General features: G+C 41.0%; 1 protein-coding gene across 20 annotated transcripts in view; it reads left to right on the top strand.

The window, feature by feature from the left end:
- The window catches only part of FOXP1 (forkhead box P1), a 627,865-nt gene that overhangs the window by 168,155 nt on the left and 445,963 nt on the right, over window positions 1-13,747 (top strand). The window contains exon 4 of one of the 20 annotated variants that reach the window (XM_061397364.1): window positions 12,314-12,472. The exons of the other annotated variants lie outside the window; for them this stretch is intronic. The gene's annotated coding sequence lies outside the window, so the exon portion shown is untranslated. The remainder of the gene's footprint in view (window positions 1-12,313; window positions 12,473-13,747) is intronic. 20 annotated transcript variants of the gene reach the window in all.

The raw sequence follows: 13,747 nt of genomic DNA on the forward strand, positions 1-13,747 counted from the left end.
GTGAGATTTCTTTCTGGTTTTCTTTTCGATTATTTTTCCACACTTCAGTTCATATGAGACAGGTTTTCAGCCCTTTAAGTGGAAACCTGTTCTAAGTTTTGGGCTCTCCTGACCTCACTGGAAGGGTGAGAAGACAGGTGGCGATGAAGGGGAGGGGCTCTGTGCCCTCACTTCTCAAAAGTGTGGTCCCTGGACCAGCAGCATCAGCATCAGCATCAGTTGGGTGCTTGTTACAAATTCAGAATCTTGGGTCCTCCCACCATCACCACCATCCCAGTTACTGAATCGGTCTGTTTTTACCAAGATCACCAGGTGATTCATATCTATGTTAAGATTTGAGAAGTCCTAGAACATTCTAAATAATTATATATACATTTTCTAATAGGACTCTAACATGTTGCGAGGGAGAATGATTCTGGGTTGAGAAGTTCATGTTTATGCTGATGCGATTCCATGCTCCTTTCTTCCGAAGCGTCTACATTATCACTCCCCTTGATTTCCGACTTCCTTTATGTGTTGTCCTTGACTTGTGTTAGAAAGCTGTGAAGTGTGACTGAAACTAGCAGTGAGTTAATGTTTCCTGTTCCACATCACACCATTAAAACGTCGAACTGTCTCAAAGGAGAAGAGGCTGAGGACCCAGATCGCTCAGTGTCTGCAGGCTGCCTTAAGAGCTTGGGCTGGGTGGTTTGAAAATTTCAAGAGGAAACAGCTCATGAAATGATGAAATAGAGAACTGAGGCCACGTCAGGAGGAGATCAGATTATGACTTGTGCTCCTCACTTGCTCAGATGGAGGTGCTCCATCAGCAGTGCGGGGGCAGGTAGGATGCTAATCACAGGCGGGTGAACAGGGCTTTGGTTTTATTTAAGAGAATTGTGGTAGGTGGGGACGGTTTTACGAGTAAGTCTGCCTTTCTGAGAGAGGGCTTTGGGTAAGTAGCTTGGTGACATCATACCACTTGGATGAAAGAAGACTCAAGCCAGCCTTTCTTTGGGCAGGAGGTCCTGAGACCAGCAACTTCCCTGTTTTGAGGGTGAACCATTCCATTATGCAGGTGTCTCTGTCCTGAGTCTGGCTGGTGACTGATGTTTGCATGTTGTGGTTTTTCTAAAATAGGATGGACTGCAATTTATTGTCGTGCATAGGGGAGATGGCCCTCAGACAATTCATGCATCTTTGGGGAAAAAATGTCAAATTGTATAAATTCAAGATTATTTAGGAAACACATGCAATTTTGGTTGCCTTATTGAATAAAAAGATAACTAGATTGCCCTAGCACAGAGGAAATATTGAAACTATGTGTAACTTTATTCTTTTTTTCTGAAATTATGAACAGGGCATAAATTTACCTCAGGGTAGAGGATGGCATTGCCTTGCTAAATTCACCTCTAATTAGTTTCATTTTTTTATCCTGATGTCAAATTTGAGGAAAATTATATTCATTCACTTTCTCCTACAGTTTCATTCTTCCTTTGCTTACTCCTATGTGATTTTTTTTTCCCCAAAGAATACATTGCTCAGGGGTCTCCTTTAGGAAACACCTGACTTCAGGAGTGATAACAAGTTATCCTTTGGTGCGTCTGACCCTTGGAAATTCATAGCATCCTTTGTGATGTGGGCATTTCTAGGCTTATCTCCAGGGACATCCTAGGATCAGGATTCATGGAATATTGACACTGCAGAGCTGGATGGGAGTAGAAAGCCCTTCTTAGTCCTGTGATTTCACTTGGTGGATCGGAGGCAACAGTTGGGACAGGAGGGAGAAACTTAGATGTATAGTGTTAGTCAGCTTGATTTGTACTCACTGTCGGCTCTCCTGATCAGCCTCCACCTCGGGTGGGATCTGGTTTTACACACACATGTAGGTGTAACAGGTACAGTGTTGGTAGATGCACTTGACTCGTGAACAGTGTGAGTTTGAACTGTGCAGATGTGCTTATTCATGGCTTTTTCTCGATAGTAAATGCACTAGTACTACACGATCTGAGTACTAGAACTGATTGCATTCACAGTGTGGAGGATCCTCTAACATGGAGGTGCTGGTAGTATCAATAAGTGATACACAGACAAACCCCCTAGCTGTTCAAGGGTCAGCCATATGTATTTATGTGTCTTTGAAAAGGTTTGTGTGTCTCTGTCTGGTTGTGTATAAATGTCTGTGACCTTGTACAGACATATACCTTTAGAGATATATACGTGTATGTCGCTGTGTCTATAGGTATGTGTATTATTTAAAAGCATTTTAGGGCATATCATGATAGAAACATTCGGGATCCATTTGTTTAATCTACTACACAGGCAAGAACACGAGAACTTTGAGCAGGAAAGTAGCTGCATGAAATCTTGGTAGCATTAGACAGCATGGCTGGACTTTCCTCCTGTTTGCTCTAAAAGAGTTTGTTGCCTTCCTTGTCAGCTCTTTATGCAACTGCACATCAGACCCTACACCCTGAGTTTTGCCATATCTGTACATATTTGGAATATAATGTGCTTGATGTTTTCCCTCTAAATTGCTTTTAAAATGTTTACTTATGTATTTTAGTTAATATTTTTCATAAAAGAACATTTCAGAATTTGTCCATTATTGGAAAGCCAGTATGATGGTAAACCCTAAAGGAAAGAAAAATGTAAAAATAAATACCTGACTATTAAATATATATGTGTCTGTGTGTGTATGTGAGTGCAGGCGTATTATATCTCCATTTGCCACCTAAAGCCATCCCACGTACCGCCCAGGGCACTGACAGCACACTTGGGGAAGCACTGAGTTAGACCAGAAACCTCCAAATCAGTTTGCAAATGATGTGGCGAGTGAAGAGACCAGGCTGTAAAGGTCACTGCCCTGAGAACACTGCTGGTGCAAGGAACAGGGTCACTGGAAAGCCAGTTTCTCTCTTACCTTTGGATAGCAGGTGTCAGCTACAACCTTGAATGAGATCAGCCTGGTCTTACCCAGAACCTAAAACGTCTTAAACCTCCACTTCAGATTATTTTCTTCTTGGTTCTGCCACAAGGGTAGAAGCTGTAATTTGGTATATGATTTTCCCTTTTCCCTGATGTATCTGTCATTGACTTCTGATTCTTTAGTTCTTACATTAACCTTTTAAACATATATAGAACTGATTTCATAGATGTTTTCTTCATCCTTCACTGAAATTAGCCTTGAGTGAATAACTGGAATAAAATAATAAGATTGTGGTTGCCCCAAATTAATCTTCTGGTTGAGAGTATTCATGCTATCCATGGATTTGGGATCCAGGGGAGGCATGAGAACATGTGGTTCTGACAGTTAATAATTTCTTTGGTATTTGGTCTTCCGAGTGGAGGAGAGAATTGAACTCTTTTATCACTTCAAAATAATAATAAAAAAAGAAGCATGAAATTTGCATGTTATATAAAACACAAGATGGAAACACATTGCTGTTTTCTGTCCCTGTCATTTGAACCCAGCTCCCTAAAATGAATGGTGCCTTTAACTTATTGAGCCCAAGAAGGAAAATTCAAGAAAAAATGCTGCTTACCCTTTGCTTTGCTGTGTTTCATTTTCCTGTGCAGGAGAATATGCAAATTGCCTTTCTATGGATGCTCTGTCACATCCTTGTAAAGGTTCTGTGGGGATCCATGCATCTTGCTGAGTTGAGCCTTGTGCCAGCTTGGAGAGTTGGATTGTTTTTGCTAATAGAGACAGATTTTGTCATTAGAGATACTCAAGTGCAATGCTGCCTGCATTCTTCTGAGTCTCTGGTCACAGAAATCTCTTTGGCTTTAGGTGCAATTCAGTGGAAACACACACACACACATACACAGGCACAGAGAATTTGACTGCGGAGTTGGCAAGAAATATGTGAGCCAAATTTGGCCTGTAGAAATTAACACTGGCAACTTCATGAGTAAAAATTACATGAAAAGCACTCATGAGGGAAGGAAGAAGGGGGGAAAAAAAATCCTGGGATAACAGTGCAACAGACCACATTTCCTATCCAGTCTGTCTTCTCAAGGCTGTTTGTCTAAACAGCATTGCCAGTTTTTCTAAACAGTACTGCTGGTGTCCTCGATCTGTAATATGAAGTGAATTGACTACACGGACCAAATGCTCGTTGAGTTGAGAGTTCCTTTATTTGGCCAAATTAAACCCAACAACCTCAGCTCTGTCCAAACTTGTGCTAGTACAGGGCCAGCTAAGGCGCCTGTCCCCATTTGTAGATGTGTGGAGAAAAATGAAGTGACATGTTAACTGTTTCCTGTCCCTTGGATGAAAAAAAAAAAATTAGCTCCACATAAAATTTCGTGAATTTTTGCCTCCGAAAAGGTGGAAATTTAATTCTTTGAGATTGCTTCCCATGTGAAAAAATAATAAATCACAAAGTGCTTCATGTGGTTTTTAGAAAGGTAAGTGTTGGTGGTATAATCTTGTATGGATGGGCCACAATTTTCCTACATAGCAAAAAAAAAAAAAAAAAAGCGGGGGGGGGGGGGTGGGCACAATCCAGAAGCACGGTACTCATTTTTAGGAAGATGTTTGCAGTGGTGTATGGTTTTGGTTTTGGTGCTGAGTCTTACCTCTCTTAGTCCACAAGATCAGATACAGAGATAATTGGAAGTCTAGAATCAATAATGATGGAACACAGCCAGTCTGAAACAGATGCCAGGATAAACCATCTGTAAATTCCATAGTGGGTGGGCTTGGGACTCACAATGTTGATTTGCCTGTGGGCCACTGTACCAGCCCTCAGGATGTGTGTCTTGTGTGTGTCTTTTGTGTATCTTTTACATGTATTTGAAGAATTGCTTTGGGCACTTTTTCGAACCTGCTCTAATTTTTGCATATATTGTGAATCCAGCGAATAAGGTTGGACAGTTTTGTTATAGAGAACCAGCACGCCTGCAGTCTGACCTCTGTTCAACAGCATGAGTGATCTTTTCAAAATGCAGTTATGGTTTTGTGCCACTCACCTGTTCACCAAACTGAAGCCCCTTCATTGGTCTCCCACCGCTACTCTTATGATCAAGACACAGTACTATCACAAAATCTGTCCAGTCTTTCTAGTATGAATTCCCTCTCTTCTCATTTTGTGCTGCCCCACCGCCATCCCCTTTTCCTGCTGCAACCACTCTGGTTATGTCTTTGCTTTGATCCTTGGTGCCACAGAGTCTCTGCAAATTCTGCTCCTTCTACCTATTGTGCGCCTCCCTCTCTTCTGCAGTTCAGTTGCTCAGTCGTGTCCAACTCTGCAACCCCATGGACTGCAGCATGCCAGGCCTCCCTGGCCATCACCAACACCCAGAGTTTACCCAAACTCACATCCATCGAGTCAGTGATGCCATCCAACCATCTCATCCTCTGTTGTCCCCTTCTCTTCCTGCTCTCAGTCTTTCCCAGCATCAGGGTCTTCTGAAATGAGCCAGTTCTTCATATCAGTTGGCCAAAGTATTGGAGTTTCAGCTTTAGCATCAGTCCTTACAATGAATACCCAGGACTGATCTCCTTTAGGATTATCTGGTTGGATCTCCTTGCAGTCCAAGGGACTCTCAAGAGTCTTCTCCAACACCACAGTTCAAAAGCATCAATTCTTCGGCACTCAGCTTTCTTTATAGTCCAAATCTACATCCATACATGACCACTGGAAAAACCATAGCCTTGACTAGACAGACCTTTGTCAGCAAAGTAACGTCTCTGCTTTTTAATCTGCTGTCTAGGTTGGTCATAACTTTCCTTCTATGGAGTAAGCGTCTTTTCATTTCATGGCTGCAATCACCAGCTGCAGTGATTTTGGAGCCTCCCAAAATAAAATCAGCCACCGTTTCCCCATCTATTTGCCATGAAGTGATTGGAAGCCATGATGTTAGTTTTCTGAATGTTGAGCTTTAAGCCAACTTTTCCACTCTTCTCTTTCACTTTCATCAAGAGGCTCTTTAGTTCTTCTTCACTTTCTGCCATAAAGGTGGTGTCATCTGCATATCTGAGGTTACTGATATTTCTCCTGGCAATCTTGATTCCAGCTTGTGCTTCCTCCAGCCCAGCATTTCTCATGATGTACTCTGCATAGAAGTTAAATAAGCAGGGTGACAATATACAGCTTTGACGTACTCCTTTCCCTATTTGGAACCAGTCTGTTGTTCCATGTCCAGTTCTAACTGTTGCTTCCTGACCTGCATACAGATTTCTCAGGAGGCAGGTCAGGTGGCCTGGTATTCCCATTCTTGAAGAATTTTCCGCAGTTTATTGTGATCCACACAGTCAAAGGCTTTGGCATAGTCAATAAAGCAGAAATAGATGTTTTTATGGAACTCTCTTACTTTTTTGATAATTCAGCAGATGTTGGCAATTTGATCTCTGGTTCCTCTGCCTTTTCTAAATCCACCTTGAACATCTGGAAGTTCACAGTTCACATATTGCTGAAGCCTGACTTGGAGAAATTTGAACATTACTTTGCTAGTGTGTGAGATGAGTGCAATTGTGCAGTAGTTTGAGCATTCTTTGGCATTGCCTTTCTTTGGGATTGGAATGAAAACGGACCTTTTCCAGTCCTGTGGCCACTGCTGAGTTTTCCAAATTTGCTGGCATATTGAATGCAGCACTTTCACAGCATCATCTTTCAGGATTTGGAATAGCTCAACTGGAATTCCATCACCTCCACTAGCTTTGTTCATAGTGATGCTTTCTAAGGCCCACTTGACTTCACATTCCAGGATGTCTGGCTCTAGGTCAGTGATCACACCATCGTGATTATCTGGGTCGTGAAGATCTTTTTTGTACAGTTACGTGTATTCTTGCCACCTCTTCTTAATATCTTCTGCTTCTGTTAGGTCCATACCATTTCTGTCCTTTATTGAGCCCATCTTTGCATGAAATGTTCCCTTGGTATCTCTAATTTTCTTGAAGAGACCTCTAATCTTTCCCATTCTGTTGTTTTCCTTTATTTCTTTGCATTGATCGCTGAGGAAGGTTTTCTTATCTATCCTTGCTGTTCTTCGGAACTCTGCATTCAAATGGGTGTATCTTTCCTTTTCTCCTTTGCTTTTGGCTTCTATTCTTTTCACAGCTATTTGTAAGGCCTTCTCAGACATCCATTTTGCATTTTTGCATTTCTTTTTCATGGGGATGCTCCGTCCATAGTTCATCAGGCACTCTGTCTCTCAGATCTAGCCCCTTAAATCTAGTTCTCAGTTCCACTGTATAATCATCAGGGATTTGATTTAGGTCATACCTGAATGGTCTAGTGGTTTTCCCTACTTTATTCACCTGTTCTTAAGCTCCCTGCTCAATTGTAAAATCCTGAAGGAATCATTCCTTGATTTCTCTGCCTTTGCCAAAGCCCCCCTTAAACTTTCTCCTGGCCCCATTTCACTTGCTTGTGTGGCATCCCAGTACAGTTTCTAATGTATCTTTGTTTCTATAGTGATTAATCCTAGTCTTCTTACCAGTTCCCACAGGCAAGAGTATAACTTTCTGCGTACTATTTATTGTATTCTGGTCTCTAAACACAATGCCTAGCACGAAGTAGATCCTTTGTAAATACTACTTGGGCAAATGGCTATAGTAGTTGGTCTGTTTTTTCTATTTTGAAACATGCTATAATCTAAAGTTTTGATTATTTTGAGCCCTTTTGAAGTCCTACTTTAAAACCAAACCAAATGGTTTACTATAAACTAAGTGGTTGCTCTTTAAGTGGTGTATGTCATCAGTTTTCTAAAGTTGTCTTTATGTTACAGGGCTGAGGTTCTGTATTGTTGGGGGGGTGTGATTCTGTGTTTTGGGTTAGGGCTAGTTTGCGGTCATGATTATTTTATAGTCAAAGACCTCAGCATTAGTTACTAATGCCCATAATGGGGGGAAAAAGAAAAACTAATATTTGAGTTTTTCTCGGATCATTGTTTTCCTAATAATGCCTGCCCCCCACCCTCTCCATCTCTCTGTCTTTCTCTCTAGCTCTTCACTTGGTGTTTTGGGATCATTTATGGCCCCACAATCACGCATAAGCCACTTAACATCGCTCAGTGTCCTTATGTGTGAAATGAGAGAATTGAATTGCATGATAACTAAGTTTCCTTCTGGCTCTGACATTCTAAGTTTTATATGTATAAATACTGACTCTTACATCAAAGACTCAGGTTCAGAAAACTTTTTATGTATACATCCTACAAAGTTTCATGGATGCTTGAAACATTCTTTGTTATCAATAAAGACTTAAAATTATACTCACAATTTACAAATTGAAAAGGTATTATCCTGCTTAAGGATACTCACTCTTCATTGGGATCCTTATGATTTTTCATGAGATTTTATGAAATCAGATGATTACTGAGTAAATAAAAAAATTCTATAGACAAACCAGTTAGGGCCATGCTTGGCTTCTTTCTCAGAGCTTCTGAAATACATGTGTGCCTTATGAGTGTCTGGGGGAGGGGCAGTGGTTTAGTATACTTATTTCTGATTACAAACCTATGTCTATGGCCTGGAATGCTAATCTTTAGAATACATGTGTGTATATGTGTTTTGAGGATGGGAGGAGAAGGTGCTGGTACAGATGACTTAAGATATGAATGAAAACATAAGGCTGTATTTCCAAATGCCTGGAATTCTCATAGTATGTGAACATAGTATATTTTGGTAGTACCTTTTATTTTATTTTTTTAATGAGTAACAAGAACAATGAGAAAGTACCAGTAGAATAGAGCATTCTGAAGTAAAACTTGACAGTAGATTACTAACGTGAAGCCAGATGCAGGATTTGAAGACTAACTTATGGTACTATTAGACTTTTCTGCTCCATCAGCCACTACTGTTTAACACTTAGAATGGCTGATCTCAGGCATCATTTTTATCCTGTGCGCTCTGTGACTATTTTATTATCCCTTATCCATTCTGTTGTCATAGGGACATCCAGTCTTTACAAGCAAGGCTCTAAAGAGGTGCCTTTGAAACCCAGGCCTTCAAATTCTTCTTTTGTTCTCCTGGGCCTTCTCGTGACCTCCCCTTTCAACCTTCAACAGAGGGCTAGAGTGTTGTCTAGAAGGTTCTCTCTAAGAGCTGCTGTCAGAATAGTCTTTGGGGCAGAGGAAATGCCCCTTTATTTGTCCCACTCTTTCAATGAATGGAAATTAGACCTTAAATCTTATCCAGTGAGTCCTTAAATTGACAGACAAATGCATTGATGGAAAGATAAAGCAGTGGGAACAACATAAAGTGATGTCTGGGGTATAGGATGTGCTGCAGAGCTGGACAGTCCTGAGTCTGGGATGTTCTTGTCTTTCCTGCCAAGGGCCAGGCCCCAGGTAGATGCTGCCCAAGTGCTTCCTGATAAGAAAGTCCCCAGATGGTGTGGAGGCCAAAAATGGGGGTCTATTTAACTTCTGTATTGGAAAACTGATGTAGTGGGTTGTTTATGACAGCAGGTGCCCACTAGAGCCTGGGATCAGGAAATCCCCATCACTTCCCACTGATAGTCTCAGGGAGGTGATTGGAAATTGTTCTAAAACTCTATCTGAAAAGTAGCTAGTCTGCTTATGAAAAGACTTGGATGGTCATCAGGAATGGCAGTTGGGTTCCTTCTCTGTTGACTTTCTTTGGCCTTCTTGGTCAGCATTTCCATTTGGGAGTCGGGCACTTAGCTTTTCACAGAGCTACCGCTGTTGATGGAGGGATATGGTCACGACTTTGAGTATTTCCTTTCTGCGCTGCCTCATTCCTAGCTGTTTGCCCTCTTCTCATCTGTTTCTTTACTCTAATTACATATCTATTTATTTTACAAGGAATAAATGTTGGTCCAAAAAAAGTGGGGCGGGTAGAGGAAGAGAAGAGAACATAAATGTGTGCATGTGTGGTAGGCAATGAGAAAAAAAGTAGATTGTTAATAGTAACATTTTGTGGTATTTCCTTCCATTGTTTTTTCTAGGCATGTGAGTGCACACACCCATATATATTTTCAAAAGTGAGATAGTATTGTGCCTGTGCTTTAGTAGTTGATCTTTTCCCTTTAGAATATATCATGGAGCTTACTCTGATATCTAAGATACAATAGATGACTAAAGATGTATGGCAAACCAAGCTGAGGATATTGTTAATATGTAGCATCTTGGAGTTGGTATATGACTGTTACATGAATTGTCTGTCTTAACTTTTCTGAAAAAGTTGAAGTTTTATTTTCATTAAAAATTGTTGAGGGGGATAAAATCCATTGAGGGATGAGAAGACAAATTAAACAAATAGTAAAGGTGTAGTATATATAGAGTGGACCTCTTGCTATATCCTTAATACAGATGTGTGACTTTACATTTTAGTGGCAGCCCCCAGCATTATCTTATATGGGTGTATTGCCATTGTTTTTAGCCAGTTCCTTATTGGTTGGATATTTAGGGTATGTGTGGTGTCGGGGGGGAGGGGGGGTGGGTGTTTTAACTAGCTGAATAGCTAGTTTACTTCTTCCCTCCTCTCTCCCTTTCTTTGTGTTTTCAAAGGAAAGGAGCCCTGGATATGAATTTGGACAGCCTTTCCTATCCATCAGGAGACAAAGCACCTATTGAAATTTCTGTCTTAAGTTTTTACTCTTACTAAATGTGTGGACAGGTGGCACATTAATTCTCCAGTCAGTTTGCCTATATTAAGCAGGACAATATTTTTAATTAGTCAAACATATTTAACCCAAAATGTGTTTATTCTCCATTTTCTTTCTCTTTTAAAATTTGTGTATGCTGTGAGTTGGTTGTCAGGGTGTCCAGGTGCTGAATCTGAAGGTGGAGGAGGGGTGGGGTCGATGTACAGTGTTCACAAGATACAAAGGAGGGAGCCCAGTCTCACTTGGGATCACAACCCCCTGTGTGAGACCCACCTTTTATTCCTGTGTCATTTCTTCTATTCTTTACTCAAAGAGAAGATTCGGTTGCATCATTTTGAAGTATTCAGAATGACATCTGTCTTGGTTAACATTCACTTTTGGGGTAGCTGGGCTTTCTTGTGCTCCATCTGTGATTACCTTTTGCCTTATCTTTCAGTCCTTGGTCTAGGCTCACTTTGACTCTAGCGGCATCTTGTTTTACCCCCTTAACATGGTCATTGCATTAAGAACACGACAGACAAAGCATTGGTGTCCCTATGATCAGAGTGGGAAGTATGACAGACATTTTAGCCCTATAAATCTGCCTTTACCCTGACTGTGTAGATCTTGTGACATTATTGCAAAAGATAGTTTGGGAGGTAGTTATTTAGAACCCTCATGGAATTTCAGGCAAGGCGTTTGATACTTTGGGACATTAAATAAGGGTGCCCAGGTGCAAAGGTCAAGTCTGGACAGCTCCATACCCTGCTAGCCACACTGCCTGCCCCTCCATTCTCAAACCATTTTGAAGTGATTGCCAAGCAGGACAAGAACCATTACTCCAGGCACCACAGGTTGTTTCAAAGATGATAGGAGGAGACAGGCGCCATTAGGGCAAGAGACTGACTGCTCTGTATTGAAGCACTTCCACTTTCTATAGGAATAAGAACATTCATGGTCACTTTTGAGAGTTTGCAGCTTTGTATATCAGTCACAGTGTTGGGCATTCTGATGAATGTGATCCTACTCTTAATCAATGAGATGGATATTTCGACCCCTGTTCTTCCCTCCCTCAGATTATCCATGACAAATCAAAAGAGATTGAGTGACTTGCCCTGGATCACAACTGTGAGTGGCGAGGCAGAATCAGAACTGAGGTTTCCCTCACTCACAAGCTGGTGCTCGTTTGGTCTTCCTCATCGGAGGAGCCACGAACCCATGCTTCTTTCCTTGGGTCATTCTCTGTAAGAGGCTTTGCCTGCCACATGTCGATATCAGGCAATCAGAAAATATTGTAAAAAGGTCATTCAGTCTCTCCTGTAATTCCTGGACGGATCTGTCTCCTCTGCAGGGCGACCCGGAGTAGATTCATAAGCTATAAGTAAATGGGGCAAGGAGTTACAAATGTGTAGAAATCCTGTACATTGTGTTGTGTCAAAATGTAAGCACTTGTACTTAGTCTATGTGAATTTAAAGAATTATTTTGCATCATGTGGTATCTGTCCAGTAACACATCACTTCTACTACATCTTCTATGCATCAAACCATAGAGCCTCTAAGACATGCCCTCAATCCTGCATCTCTTGGAGTAAAAGGCTGGTCATCCTGCCTGTTAATCATGTGAAGCTGCACATGGTAAGGATTAGTATCCCTCAGTTGACTTTCAACAGCAGCAGTGGGTGAGAAAAATAGACAGAGAACCAGCCTTTCTTGAGAAAAAGATGTTTGTTCTGAGAAAAATACATTTATTGCTTTTTTTTTTTTTTTTTTTGCAGAGGGCAGCGATGTGTAGTTCAGTTTTAGAAAAGTCAGGTTTCGAGGAATGAAGCAGACTCTAGTTGAAGTCCTGAATTTTTCCCATGATGCATTCCTCAAAGACTCAAGAAGCATCAATGTCTGCATTTGGAGAAATGTTGTAAAATGTGTTACAGCAGGTTTGGGCATTTATTTGATAATTCTTCTGGGCATATATGCAGAACGTTGAGTCAGTGTATGGGCAGTTTTATGAACACAAATTAATTTTGGGGTACCCAACAATAAAGATGCATCTTTGGTTGAGTGAAGAAGGCTGTGCCTCTAATGAGTAAAGTAACATCAGGGGGAAGAAAGAAGTTACAGCAGGAAGCATATTGTACTTTCTTGAAATGGAAAAAAATTTTGAAACGTAAAAATAATAATCTACTCTAAAATTTATAAATCTGTAAGTATCTCAGAGAAACAAACTTTTCACTTAAAAAAAATTGTGGAAAGTGAAATAGGAAAAAAGTATCAACAGTATCTCCAGATCTCCTTTCAAGACTCTAAATTATTTGAATTTTTGAAATGGAAAATCACTTACAGGAATAATTAGTGAGCATTATTATGTGCCTGACATGGTGCTTACTTTAAGTCCCTAATTGTATTGTCACTAAAACTCTTGAGTGGTGAAGCCCTATAATTGACCATCTTTTATAGCCATGGGAACCAAGGCCTAGAAAAGTGAGATTTCTTACTGAAAATACATAGTTTTTTACCTGAGAAACTGACACTTGAACCCAGGCAGTCTGACCCCAGAGTTATGGTACCTAACTGCTAGATCATATTGTTTTTTCAAGGTTTTTGTTTTAGTTTTTCCTTATACTTGTTTCATATTAGCCTGAAATTCACCCCCTCCCCCTGCTTTTTTTTTTTTAAAGGGAATTAGCTCAGACTTCAGAGAAGGCAATGGCACCCCACTCCAGTGCTCTTGCTTGGAAAATCCCATGGACGGAGGAGCCTGGTGGGCTGCAGTCCATGGGGTCACGAAGAGTCAGACACGACTGAGCAACTTCACTTTCACTTTTCACTTTCATGCAAAGGAAATGGCAACCCACTCCAGTGTTCTTGCCTGGAGAATCCCAGGAACGGGGGAGCCTGGTGGGCTGCTGTCTATGGGGTCGCACAGAGTCGGACACGGCTGAAGTGACTTAGCAGCAGCAGCTCAGACTCAGCCCCTTTTCATTGGAATGATAGACGAGCCTAAGTATAATTGTACTACTATAGATTAATGTGCTTCTTGGCCTAGTGCCTGCTGAAGGCAACATTTAGGCTGTTGTATTGGCACATTCATTCATTCATTCATTCATTCGCTTGTTACTTTGTTCCCTCAGTAAATTTATCAGTGTCAGTTACATTCCAGGTCCTGTCTCACATGTTGGGTATACAGCTGTGGACAGAACCATTCTCTGGTC

The sequence above is a fragment of the Bos javanicus genome, chromosome 22 (genome assembly GCF_032452875.1).
Source record: "Bos javanicus breed banteng chromosome 22, ARS-OSU_banteng_1.0, whole genome shotgun sequence".
In the NCBI taxonomy this organism is placed as follows: domain Eukaryota; kingdom Metazoa; phylum Chordata; class Mammalia; order Artiodactyla; family Bovidae; genus Bos; species Bos javanicus.